Consider the following 15,047-nt stretch of genomic DNA (forward strand, 5'->3'; position numbering starts at 1 on the left):
CCTCCCCTCTTTGTGTTGCATGTGTATCCATTATGTGCACATCTACATGCGTATGTGTGCCTTGAGTGTGTGTGTGTGTGTGTTGTAATCTCCTTATAGGGGCTCGCCCTGTGTGTCCCTGGCTGAGTCCCATACGCAAGATTAATGAATTAGGATGCCAAAATGCCTGGAAATTGGATTCCCTCCAGTGTGTGTGTGTGTGTGTGTGTGTGTGTGTGGGTGTGAGTGTGAGTGTGGGTGTGTGTGTGTGTAGCCCTACTCTCCCTCCCCAGGAGTGTGTGTCTGTCTGTCAAATAAGATTAGATATATAATTGATCTGTCTGTCGGTTTAGACTGGAAATAGATGGTGGCACTTTCTTTAAGGGAGTGTGCATGGTGTGTGTGTGTGTGTGTGCGTTATGTGACACATGTCATTACTGCATTTCTGTCATACACTTTGACAACTCCTCAGTCTCTGATTGGCTGATGGCTAGAACACTTACATACTGTATATACATGAGTGTTCATTTACACACATGTGCTGTATACACACACACACACACACACACACACACACACACACACACACACACACACACACACACACACACACACACACACACACACACACACACTGTAAATGAAAGACAGGTGAGAATAGGGTTGCAAAATTCCGGGAATTTTCAAAGTTGGAAACTTTCCATGGGAATATATGGGAATAAACAGGAATAAATCCAAAATTTACAAAATTGAAGGTTGGCCCTTAACAGAGAACTTAAATATAGTTGGGGAAAATATATTGTAGCATAATATTGGCTAAAACAACCAGGGGAGGGAGCGTAATTAAAACTTGATAAAGTTCTACTCACAAATAAATCTGTTGAAATGTCATGTTTTTTAATTGTATTATTCTGCATGGATGTATGCTTATGACAAGACAAAATATTTACATTTATGTTTGGATATGATACAGTTTGTTTAAATTACCCCCAATTCCAGTTAATTCCCATAATTCCCATGGAAATTTACTGGAAAGTTTCCGCCCCTTTGCAACCCTAGGTGAAAACAAATGTTTTCCATCAGTGTCATACTTACAGTACAGAGACACAGTGTAAGGACATGGCTGCTGGTGAATATCTGTATATTTGAGGTGTAAACAGACGTTACTGTCTGTGACTTTGATGATGAGGAGATTATGTGAAAGATTATATGTAAAGTATTAGAGTTCAGGTGAACTGAGGCCGCTGTCATATTTACATGATCCTCATTTCCATGTTTCTGCAGCGTGGATGTTCACCTACAGGAGAGAACATGAACATGAATATAAACATGAATGCAAAGCTGTTTGTCATATGGAAAGCAGAGGTGTTCAGTGTTAAATCCATGACAAGACATTATGAAATAAATAAATAAATTCAGATAAAACAGAAGCCTGACATTGTGGTATAATCCAGTCAGTTTGTTCAACTCTAATCTTGATATGCGTATATCCTGCGTCTCAAAGCTGGTTCTGCTGGTTATTTTCTACACTCAGAGTTTTTCCTGTTTAAACTTTTCAGTGTTACTCAGAAACACAGGACTCCACTACAGTATGTGTTACTGTGTTTATGTCTTGGTTAAAATATTCTGTTTCTCTTGGATTCTAATAACTTAATGTTTGGAGTACATATAGTATATATTCCTAATTATTTATTTTATAATGTCTTATTTATTTCTAATATTTTCTCTAATAGTGGATGCTGGTTCTCTTTACTGTGGAGCTGACCAGCTGAGCATTATTATAACAACACATGATAATTCATGACTGGATTGGTGTGTGAAGGCTTTTGAAATATTGAAGAAATATTAACATTTTTCTGCTTTGCCACATTTCTGATTTAAAACCATTTCTTTGTGTGCGTGTGTGTGTGTGTGTGTCTTTATATTGATCAGTTGTTTCTGTTCTCTCCCTCTCTGCATACTGTTTGAGCCGCTCTATTGCTTCTCTATCTTACAAATATTTATATATTTTATCACTTTGCTCTCATAATTTCATGAACATATCATCAGGCCTATTCACGAGGTCACAAAGTGCTTTTGATAAATAAATAAAAAAATCTGATATTATAATGTTTTTCCATTTATTTTATTATTGTTATATTATTGTACTTTTTGTTGCATTTGTTTTCATTGTCTTGTGTTGTTTCAGTGATTTGTTTTGTAACATTAAAGAAAAAAGCCCTCAGAGAGTAGAACAGCAAATAGGTATAGGAACAAATTACTTATTAGTGTATGTGTGTGAGAGAAAGTGTGTGTGTGTGCGTGTGTGTGTTTGCATCTTCTCATATCATTCCGTCCATGAGTGTGTCGATGCATGAACTAAACTCATTCTGAAAACAGTGTTGATGTTGGAAATGTCGTAGTAAAGAGTGAAGTATTTTTAAAAGCTGAAAATGACATTGACATGAAAATGATGTAGATGTTTACAAAGACCAAACTTTTCTTTTCTCTCTTTCTTTTTCTCAAAGATGAAATAAAACCTGACTGGCAAATGCTCATGAGCGCCTCTCTTGTCTTGTCTTCTGACGCACATGAACTCTCATGAGGTTGGGGATGTTTTTCTAAATTAAGATGCTAATTTCACTAATTGCTTTCCAATTAGTATGTAATTCTATTTGAAATGAATTGATTAGCCCGTCGATACATAAGCCCCTGGTTTATATCTGTATTTGCAAGCATCTCTGCAGAGTGTTTGTACACTCTAGATCAAACATCAATGCTGCAATTAGTGGACACCCCGCTCCAGCTGTGGAGCCACAGACTCCCACAGAGATGGATCAACTCGGTGGTTTGGATTTTCAGCATCACATTTCCTGTTTGTGTTTCATCATCAGTGTCCAGACAGACAAGTGGAAAAGTCTCTGTAACATGACTGCAGCTTGATTGTACTCATCCTGTATCAATACCTTGTGCAGTCTTTTACTATAGAGAATACATCATGTATAATGTTGACCTGCTGATGGCGCTAGAGGAAGAGTCACAGGATGCTGTATTGTAACACAATAAAGGACACAATCTACACAGAGACAATCAGTTACTCAAAATAAACCTAATTAAAATGCTTCAAATTAGTCATTGGTAACACTTTACAATAAGGGTCCCTTAATTAAAGTTAGTTAGTACATTATTAAGCATTAATTAACTGTTTACAGATATATTAACAGTCATTATTATGTATTACTTAGGATTAGGAAACACATTAATTAATGTAGCCTATAAGCAATTAGGATGTTTACTACTCAAAGTTACCGGTAGTTAATATATTAAGTAATAATAAATGTTGAATAATGTAATTAGTTATCATTATGTATGCATTACTCAGCATTGATTAACACATTAGTTTATATATCAAAGCAGAAGTAAGCAGAATATTTGTGTTAATATAAGTCTTAAATACTTCCGACGGGAATCACTTACATAGAGTGTTTGGTCTGAAACACGGGTCTGTCAGTCACTCTGCTCTGCTGTAAGCCGAGGAGAAAACTTTCCTTGTATCCTACAACCTTTATCCAATGAGGAGAGAGAACGGCATGAAGGGGCGGTCCTCTCTGTGTGTGCAGCCAAGGGATGTGTGTGAATGTGGTGACGTAGGGACGAGGGCGGGGACTGCTAACTCCATCTGCTGACAGGAAGTTAGCCAAAACGACCAGATTGCTTACTTCTGCTTTAATGCTTAATAATGTACTAACTAACGTTAATTAAGGAATATTATTATTATATTATTAATGTAAAGTGTTACCGAGTCATTTCAGTACACCACCTGCATGGATGTATCACTCTGTCAGTGTGTTTATTTGCCACACACAGTTCAATAATTAGAAAACGATCCATTATCTGAACAATTGATCGGCATGAATCTCTGGGGAACGAGTAACTCTGTGAGAAGAGAAAATCCTGTGATGTCTGTCGTTCTCAGATTTCTCTTGTAATATCAATATTGTGTCACATCAAGGGGCCTGGGCGTCAGTCTCATAAACAGAAATTAATGCTAATTAACGTTCCAGTCTTAAGGTGGAACGTGGTGATGTTGTTTGACTGAATAAACAAGATAATGAGCGTGGAACAAAGACAGAGAGGAAAACACACATTAGCATTCTGTGTGTGACTTTGATTTGTGACAGGAGGAGGTTTAAAGATGAGTTTTGCACATTAATGTCAGATGATGGAAAAAGTGATGAACTGAGAATTTATCTGTCTTAGTCAAGAGTTTGGAAACAATACATTTCTAAGAGAAAAGCAGTAACAAGGTTTAGAAGATGTGGGGTATTTACAATATTTCAAGGGTCCAGCACAATGAGGCTGTTCAGTACTTTGAAAGTTTTTAAAGCTTATTCCAGACAGAAGAGAAAAAGTCTGCTCTGGTTAATTGCCGTTCTTAAACTGTCTCTTGTGAGTCCCACAACTTTATTCAATCTAATAATATTCAATTTTCAACTTCAACTTTATTCATCCTCGGGTAGCAATTTGAAGGACACCTAGAGTAGACATGAAAAATATAATAAAACATGAATGAGTGTGAGACAAACTGTACACTTTAGAACAATAATATAAAAAACATCAGTGCAGAAACAGCCACTCATTATGGTGATGGGAATGACATTACTGAGCAGATATACAACTGTACACATTTTGTCAGAATGAGATTGATGGATAGAGAGACTATTAGTTAAATAGTAAGTGACTGCAGATCTGCTTTAAAGCCCCTACTGCACTTCTGCATTTGTAATATACAGAAATATACACTAGTGTGAGTGTGGGTGGATGGAGGTTAAAATAGCAGGGGTGCTAATAGCTAAGAGGTGAGTAATGATCCAATACTGTAGATGACAATCTCTACACAGTTTGCAGTTTGTTTAATGAACAGTAAATGGCAGAATTACTTGTAATCCTAAATATAGAAGAGTTCAGCTCTTACTTAAAACTAAAACTATTGATTTTCCAGGCTCTGGGAGCAACAAGTTAACAGAACTGTACGTTCAGTCCCTTTCACCGTGACTGATGCTTGTGCTTTAGTAAGTGAACATTTACAAAAGAACAGAGCATCCTCCTCCTCCAAACATTTTCCAATGTTCCTTTTCAGCTGGGGTCTGTTAGTTTGAACGTGTGAGTGGTCACAGCAACAACGATTCACCAGGCTACATCCACTCTGATGCAGTCTGGGACCACAGCAGGGATTAGGATGGATTTACAAGCATTTTCCCTCTGGTCAAACTGTGATGAGGAGGTCAGATCAGCCTCCCACAGGGGCTCCCATCATTTGGTCCTATCTAAACCAAGCAAACAGTGAGAACAGTGAACAGCTGATTGAGAAGAGACGGGAGAGGTTCTGACCCGAGCAATCAAAAGATCAATGGATCATATCCTGATTGTGGCTGATGTGATTTTCTTCTACCAAAACACAACAGTTAACCCTGTTGGACTCTCGACTGCAATCAAATACATCATAAAGGTACAGAGTCCTTCTTAGTCTGTTCAATAAAGACTCAAAACAATAGAGAGTGAATCCAAACTCTGGAGCTCCTTTAAGCATGTTTTAACCTTCTTTAGCTCATAGTTTTGGTTCACTGCTCATCAGCTGTAGCTCAGATAGTAGAAAATGCAGCAGTTGAAAGGAGTTTGTAGAGACCGAGGGAGCGTGAATATTGGAACACAACTCCAAATAAATGAAAATGTCTCTCTGTGTGTCTTGTTTGTGCAGGAAGTTTAAATGGGGAATCATTTGGCCATTTCAACCCCATAAGCCATAAGTGTTGTGTTTACTTCTAATTACAGTGCCTGAGAGGTCATAAATTACATCACATATGTTTAATGACACGAAATACCAATATTATCTCTTACATCTTCATTAAACTCTCTTTATATTCTGCTCTCGCACAGCAAATATAGTATTTTCATGCACAAAGACATACAGTACAAACATGTTTTGACATACAGTATGATATCTATATCTAACAAATAAAAATGAGGATGATGGAGCCTCGGTTTCACGTTTCAAAGATGTTGTAATGACAGCTGCACTGAACTCTCTTCTGTATCTGATCTAAGTGAGTTGTGAGGCAGAAATAACTCCAAACATGTGCTATGGTTTCTATAAAATGAGTCTCTGCATCACACAGCTTCAGCGCTGGGTAGGATGAGGTCAACCTGCAAACTTTACTTGTTTTTACATTAATTTCAGTAAACTGACAAAATTACCTCATGGTTAATTATCTCATCAGCATTCGCCACAGATTTTGTAGCTGTTATCTAACCTGACAATATGGGAGACATATTTATAGCACTGGCCAGAGGGCAGTGGCTGCACTTTCACGCATACAAACACACATACACCTGGGATGTGACCAGCACAACCGCTGTGTTGCTCTGTCGGCCAATAAACAGCACGACTGTCGTTCCCTGAGGCATTGTGGGAAAAGCAGAGAATGGAGGGAGGCTCCTCTCTGCTCTCTGGTCCAGGTGTGTGTCTGCTCACACATACATTCACTCTCTCAGGCTGGTGTAATTACACACAAACTATGACTAAGAGGTTTAAACAGTTTATGTTTTGCTTCTTTTTTTTTTTTTGCTTTTTTTTTTTACTCTGTTGTTGCATTTCCCTCCCGTCCTCGTTCTTCTCTGTCAGGTCTGAACAACGAAGTGGCAGCTGTTATTCCCACAGCAACCCCGCGGTAAGCAGGACGGCAAGACACGTCTCCATCCTCCACTGGAGGAGAACAAGACGAGGAGACGAAGAGTAAACACAACAATCCTGAGAGAGAGACAGAGGAAGGGAGGAGGAGGGACAAGATGGAAGACGCAGGCAGAAACAAAAAGAGAGAGACAGGGGGGGAAATAGATGGAGAGCTACAAAGTGTGCGAGGAGGACGGCAGAATGTGAATGAGACTGCAATTTGAGGCAAAAGCAACAAACTAAACAAAATGAGGGGAGAGGAACAAGTGATGGAGTCGGTGCTGACACAGATTCATCCTGTGGGATGAGGAAGAAGACAGGAAGTGACACGCTACATTGATCTCCCCCCACCCCCCTCCCCCCCCTCCTGGGCCTGAGTATTTGCCTCTACGCATAAACTGATTTTGACACTTCTTAGTTGGTTAATTGGCTCTGCAGTTTTTACAAACAACTTCTTATTAGTATTCACCAAGCAGCATGTTGTTGCTCATCAGAAGAGGAAAGTTGTGTTTCGGTCTCTGGCAGACGAGCAGCTCATGATGAAACAGGGGGAGACAAAGACTGTTTTTACTGAATGTAAATTAATAGAATACAAAAATACACATGGACTTCAGAAGCAGAGCGGTTTCCATTGATGATGAATGAAGCCTGCAGTATCACACCAGCAATGCGCTGCCTTGTGTCAGATAGTGATGGAGGCTTCGCTCAAGATTACTGCGAAATAATTCAACAAACTTTTAACACGTCTTTTAAAATGTTGAAAGACTGAGCCATCCATCATAATACCACGAGGTGCCACTCTTCTTAATGCTCTCAGGCATTTATCTGCTACAGCAGCTGCTGTTTGAGTTGTAAAGCGCTTCTTTTCTCCTTTTTTTCAAATAAAAGCATAAAAACACTGAAAATGACCTGACACTTAAGGAGAATGATTGATGTGTTTTTGACACTGTTACATGTTAATAGAAGTGCACATAATGTATATGTCTATATTACATATTATGTCTTTGCATAATAGGGCCATGTACAGTAGAACAGCAGCTATGCAAAAATCTTGAAAATAAAAGATGAATATTGCATAAGGATGCACAGAGCAGCATTGACATTCAGCTGGAGTTGTGTGTTGACACCTGAGGAATGGAAGTCCAGTATTTACTTTCCATTTAGCGTCTTGGTCTTCAGCAAACTCCTGAGGGAAGTAAATGACTCTAAATGCTGTGGCTGCTGTAGCTCTGTCTGTCTCACTGCTGGGCAGGAGGTGTACAGGGGCTTTATCAGATCCTGCCTGCTACAAACAGCTGTAACACTTCTGAGAGTTAAACTAAACAGTTAAGTTGTACAACCAAACATTTCAGTGTCAAAGGTTAATAGAAGTAGCTGCTTAGTGCTGAGGAGAACCTCAGAGGTGATAATCAATTCTGAGTCAAATTAGGCTACTGCCTTTTGTGTCAATGTTGATGTAAACACATTGACTTTATGACGATACTGACTTGAGTAGTGCAACTTAAACAGTACTATATAATGACTTGAAGATACTTATGGCACTGGACTCAAATGTTGTCCATCCCATGTTTACTGTAAATATTAAAGGCCCTATTATTTCTACAATATACCATAGAAATTGTGGATATTCACAGTGTGAATATACATAAGAAGATATATTTGAGGTTTAAAGAACCAAAAAAACCCATAATGTAGGTTTACATCTCCTCTCCTCTTTCTTTCTGGAGCTCTGGTAACAACAGGTCAGTGAACCAATCAGAAAAGACTCTCTTCTGATTGATGGCTGTTACTTACTGTAATCATATAAATATAGCAGCAAAGCAAATATAGCAAATTTCTGAGAAACTACATCCTACCAGTTGGTCGGTGCTTACGGGTGGGAGGGGCTTAAGCCGTGGCTGAGGGTGATGACTGCTTTGTGGTGACATCACAAAGTTACAGAAGTCCCGCTAGTTTTAAGGCTCAGATTCAGAGTACAAAAAAGAAAAGAAAAGAAAAGAAAAAGGAGTAGATAATAAATGGCATTTGGCAGATTTAGGGAGAAGAAGGATTTGGCTCGAGAAAGAAAGACGATGTCCGGTGCAGTTCAGAGAATTATGAAAGGATAAAGACAAACAGCAATGTCAGCAGGGACAGAGAGGAGTAAAGAGAGAGAGAACGGCAGATAGACTGGAGCGAGAGGAGAGGATGAGGATAGATGGAGAGAGTGAGAGGGATAAAAAGAAACAGATGTAATCAAAGAATGAGCGCTGCCAGAGGTGGCTGACTGAGAGAAGGTACAGTGGACTTTAGGAAAGCAGGAGGGATAATGGAGTCTGGGAGGAACGGAGATTGAGTGGGAGGACGGGAGAGATGGAAAGAAGGTGAAAATGAAAAACAGAGACTGCTGGATGAGGGAGAAAAAGATGAGGTTCCTGCTGGGATTAAATCAGTGGTGGAAGAGAGAGAGAGAGAGAGAGAGAGAGAGAGAGAGAGAGAGAGAGAGAGAGAGAGAGAGAGAGAGAGAGGATAGGGTGATTTTAGTTTATCTGAATAAAAAAAGATTCCTGAAAGGAAAGAGAAGAAGTGAGGTAGTAAAAAGACTTTTGTAATATAGAAAGGAGAGAGTGGAGCATACTTTAGAATATTTTTCATGTGGTTATAGACATTCTGAATAACTGCATCTGGATTAAATGTTCATAATCTCCCAAACCAATTGCCTCCTCAGAGACTCTATTGTCTGCCTGATTGCTGAGGATTTGCAGCAGGTAATAAGTGATCTGTGATGGATTATATTCTCACACTAACCTCCCGACCCGGTCCAGCAGCAGCAGCAACAGCAGCAGCAGCAGCCAGGGATGAGAGAGGGATGAAAGAAAAGAGGAGAAAGAGAAGGGATGAGAAAGTGAGGATGGAGCTGGCATCTGGTTTATAAGCTGCCGGTTGGACAGAACAGCAGCTAATGGTGTCCCTTCTTTTCCTTAAAGTGTGATTGTGTGTCTGTGAGTGTGCATATAAGCGTGACCATGTGTGCATGTGTGTGCATGTCGAAGTGAGTCATCATATCGATTGACAACACAAAGCCACCCAGGAGCTACAGATCGACAAGGAGGGAACACACACACGTCCAGCACAGTGCAGTAGGACATACAGTGCAGTGCACACAGCTCTGATTCTCTGTAACGAGGCGACACACTGTGTGATCCACACAGAGAGTGACTCAGGTTAAGGAGGAAAAGACCCAGAGCTACTTCCACATGATACATGTGTCATCCTGAGTGAAGACAGGAGACTAACGACTGATATTTGTCTCCCTTAAAGTCCAGCAGGTGGTTCACATTCACTTCATGTACGTCCTGTCTTGTCTCCTGTCTGCACACAGGTCAGAGGTCAGGCTGAGCTGCAGACAAACTCTAATGAAGCTCACTCAGGAAGTCCTGTTTGCCTGCTCTCTCTTTTTTTATTTACACTCTTCCCGTCCAGCTCCAGTGGGCTGGGGGCGTTCACACCTCCCTTCACTTCAGTCGTCTCCATGCTGTCAGAGCCTGTTCCTTTCTCACCTGCTGTGAGCAGTCGTTTCAGTGTCCGCTCTGCTCCGGTCGCCTCCGGTTTTCATCTGGCCGGCGCTCCGATTGGTCCACAGCTTCAGCCAGACTTCTTCTCCTTTCTTTCTCACCATCTCATGTGTCAGGGGTCCACTGTCGGAGGTCTTCCTGTGCAGCTCATGGCCTGAAAACATCACCAACAACCCTCCAATACCACACAACCATTCCTAATGTGCACAATTAATGCACCTACTGTATTAGTCCAAACAAGTGTAATTTACATCCCTTAAGTGTGAACTAAGTACCACATATAGTATCATTAGTGCATGCTCTTCATTGACTGCAATATATTGCTTTGTCAGTTTAGGGTTTTTGCTAACTTTATGATGAACCTAATATAAAATACACCAGCAGATGTCTGAGACTGAAAACACCACTAGGCAAATTATCGATTGATAATATTAAGGCACAGGTGACACCAAGGCCATGGCAAATATTGAGGACAGGGTCAGTGAGGTCAACCTGTGCAGTACTTCTTTAACTTGCTGATTTCAGTATTCGTAGATGTACCGTTGCTATTTCTCCTCTACTGAAGTGTTAATCCTGGCTCTTGCTGAGGTTGTTGCTATTCCCCCATTAAACATACAGTAGACATAACTGTTACACTTCCTTCTGAACATTTAGGTGGAGGGAGAATTTATCTCAGTCCTGCCTATTGACACCTGAAAAAATTTAATTAGCACAGTGACACTTTACGGCATGAACCTATTTTCCCTCACAACTTCTTTTCTCTACTTTCTGCAGAAAACATCTCTGAATTAAAGACTGTGAAGCCAAAGTTGTGAACTTAAAATCTAGTCTGTCACATGTAGTTAACTCAAAACACATTACATGGCAAAAAGTGTTAAATAATAGACACTTTTCATTACAAATGAATGGGAGATAAGCACTCAAAGAGCCTGAGACTCTAGGAGGAAAAAAAGCTACCCTGAAAGTACAGTCCTGACGAGGAAACCTGAAGAAGAAATGAAAATGATGCAGTGATGTAGAAGTTTGGAGAACGAAGGATCTTCTTAACAAAATTATGTCATCATGTCAAAAAGAAATCCAATAACGAGCCAAAGTTAAGCTCTGTAGGAGGAAGTTGGAAGTTTATTACTGGATGTTCACTCATATACTTATATTAATTATGAAGGAGCAATAAAATATTACATCTGGATCATTGTATAGTATTCCCTTTATATCCAACAATCATATACACTACATATACAGTGACAACAAGTCTCACTACATACTTTGTCTAATGTATATCGCATGCTGTCTTCACTATCCGAAGTGTACAAACACGGCTGCTGCTTTTGATTTATTTAACTAGTCCAACATTAAAGATGGTCTCATTATTGGGTGAAACTGGAGGCAAAGAAATGGGACACTGGGGATGAAAGAGAGAGATATTTAAAAAAAAAAAAAGAGGGAGAGAAGACATGACAGCAGAGGCCTCAGGGTTGGCCCGGAGGGGGGGGAACAGTCACACCAAATGTCTAATAAGAGAAAAGTCAAGGAGAGCTCGAGTGCATGATGCTGCAGAGAGCATGGATCTAATGGTACACTGCAGTGTCAGGATTAGAGTATGACGCTGTGTGTGGCTGTGTGCATTGTGCAATGTGCATTTTCAACGTAAACAGGGCAGAGATAACAGAGGTTGAAGCTCATGGCTGGAGAGGAACAGCCCCCGGGCTCCTTCTGGTGGGTAGGAAACTAGCTAACGGCGCTAGCATATCGCCTCCTCTCCCCTCTGCCTGTGTGCCATGTCTGCACAGGCCAAAGTCTGAACATGTACTCCAGGAAACATAACTGAAGCTGCCTGCCCTTATTAGTGTCATGGTTTTAGGAGTGAAAGTCAATAAAGATTTTGATTCAAAGGCTAATGTCCAATTATTTTTCCTCCATTGTAACTGGCTATGTTGACCTTTTGGGAGTTTGGATAAACTTGGGTGGACAGCACTAGCTTACATAGTGCACATGATGATCATTTGGCAGGTAGTTTAAGGGCAGCTTGTTAGTATTGCAAATTTAACACTGTACTTTCTGCTCAGTACTGCTAACATAAAAATATGAAATTATGATTTCAGCCTAAGATGCTTTGAAAATTTGCTTTGAATTCTCCTCATGTTTATCAGAAATGTGCTAACTTTGTCCGGACAGTGTACAGGAAACATCGGCAGCAGGAAAGAGACATGGTGAGAGGTGAGATTCAATCAAAAAGATTTAAGTTGCACAATGTAAAAAACCAAAACAACCAGCTGAAAGACACTGAAGTGATGAGAACACCTGAGAGGAACTACAGACACTATGATTACACATTTAACATTCCATCATCAATATAGAAATATTGGTTTAGTGCAGCATTAAGTTGAATATGAATCAACAGCTCCGTCATATAAAGGTCAAACTCCCAAAATGTCATTGCAGTGCTTTCACATGAAACAATGTTACACTGATGCCAATTCCCAATTGAACTCTAGTGGCTCTGGTTGGCTACACACACACTGCACTGTCAGCTCTGTACAAACACTGTACATGTACATTTAAAGCCACTGACTGAGGGAATCTACAGGTCAACATCTAGTGCAAAAACCTACTTTTACTGTATGTATGTGATGTACTTGAGGTTTGATGTATTTTTCATAGGTGTATTATTATTATTTATTTATTTTTAACACATTGGCACCTGTGGAAGTGGTTTGAAACTGTAATTCATTGCACAACACTAACACTGTACTGTAGGTGTAGTTATTAATCATTAGTTTGATTTCTCAAGTTTGAACATGTTCACTTCAGAGAGAGGCCGTGACAGCTTTTAACAGCTTTCATCCAATATCATATGTTTTGACCTAATATCTAATATTTAAAAAAAGATCCCTCAAGAAAAAAAAGAACATAAAAAGAGAAAATAAATCAAAGTGCAAAGAATAAAAACTTTCTTTTGTACCTTGTCAAATATTTTAAATGTGCTCCACAGCTTTTAACAACAGCCACTCAACCTTGTAAAAATAATGAACTAGTGGTAAAACTGATTGGGGAGCGGTTGTATTGATGCCCATGTCACAGGAACAGAAGGTTTTTTATAAGGAATAAAAACAGAGTGGCATGACTGCAGTTAAACATGAACGTCAGCTGAAACAGGAACCTTCACCTCCAAAATGAGAGTGGAAAAAAACTGAGTACCTGGTAATAAACATACAAAAATCATCTTTAAAGCCAACAGAGTATGTTAGTTTGAATACTTGCCCCTGGACTTGGAATGGCTCGGACCAGCTGGACCCTAAACACAGACGACCTGTGAGGAATGTCTCGACTTTTTTTTTTTTTTTTTTTTTTGGCAATTAAAACTTTAAGGTTTTGAGGACAGGAGGTTCACCTCCGAGTCCACCGCTCATCCTCTGACTCATCCTCTGACTGCAGCACAGTGTATACATTAGTGTCCAAAATGAGATAGGTGAGGAAAACATTTACATACTGTATGCAGTGTGGCGCGGAGGGTGCAGGACAGACAGAGGTGAACAGGCTGGCAATCTACGACTGTGTTATTAGAGATCAAGAGGTCAGTGTATTCATTTTAAGAAACATAGAACCCAGCTAGTGCATGTTCCTGTACATTTTACATTACACAATTTCATAACTGTTACTGGCTTTAACGTCTTTCTTACGGTGCCAAACTTGAAGCACCCCCTGTGTTTATCTCTGCAGTGACTTCACATTAAGATACCAAGCACACAGTGGACGTCTAAGGGGGGAAACCTTTTGCACTCTGCAAACTGTTAAAGCAGCCTGAACCTTCTGCAATCAATACAACTTAAATAACCACAAAAGAAAAAGTTGTTAAAATTCAATTTAAATAGATAATAGTTTACAAAGGATGTGCGTGTCTGAGTGTGTGTGAGGAGGAGGTGGGGAGGGGGGGTCAGACAGACAGGCAGCCAGTGCTCATTGAGGGACAGGGAGACAGGAGAGGACGGGACAGGACAGAATCTCCTCTCCTTCCTCGACCTCTCCTGACCTCTGTCCATCTCCAGCACTTGTGCTCAGTAGTAAAATTCACGTACAGCTAAACATAGACACAGGAACATACAGAGAGCGCCAACATTTTACCCTCAAAAGTGGACAAGACGAGAAAGAAAAACAACCAACATTTTTTTGTTGAAAAAAAAAGAAACAGCATGAAAACAAATAGCAAAGAAGCTTTGATGGAGACAAAAACCACAGGTTTTAAATGTAAAGTACCGTTTAGTTAGTGCACCAAAATGCAACATTCAGTATCTGGCTGTGTGGGTTAGTTCAAAGGGCATACTGACCCTAAAATAAAATGTACACGAGTTGTTGTTTTCCTATGTCTGTTAACAATTACGGAAACAAGAGGCCAACTCCACATAAAGGCAGTGATAGAGAAAAGGCAGTAATAGAGGAGGAAGTTAGAGCATCAGAAAACTGTAGACCCAGCAACACACCCATACACCAATGATCATTTAGCTAATTGATGCTTCAATTAGAAAAGTAAAGACAACTCTGGTTCAGTTGCTTTAAATGGAGATTTAAACTAAAAGTTCTGTTTTTTTTTTTAAGAATTAAAACATCAAATCTCTAACCACTATGTAAAAACTGTCTCAACTAGTGGTTTGCTGCTACATGTAGCAAAATATCTGCACCGACACACATGGGAATAGACGCACACATACTGTACATGCACACGCGCGCACACACTGAGCAGTTTCCATTTAGCCACCAAAAGCAGATGTCACATCAAGAGATTAACTTCTTGACACACACACACACAC

The sequence above is a fragment of the Trachurus trachurus genome, assembly GCF_905171665.1.
Source record: "Trachurus trachurus genome assembly, chromosome: 18".
Lineage (NCBI taxonomy): Eukaryota > Metazoa > Chordata > Actinopteri > Carangiformes > Carangidae > Trachurus > Trachurus trachurus.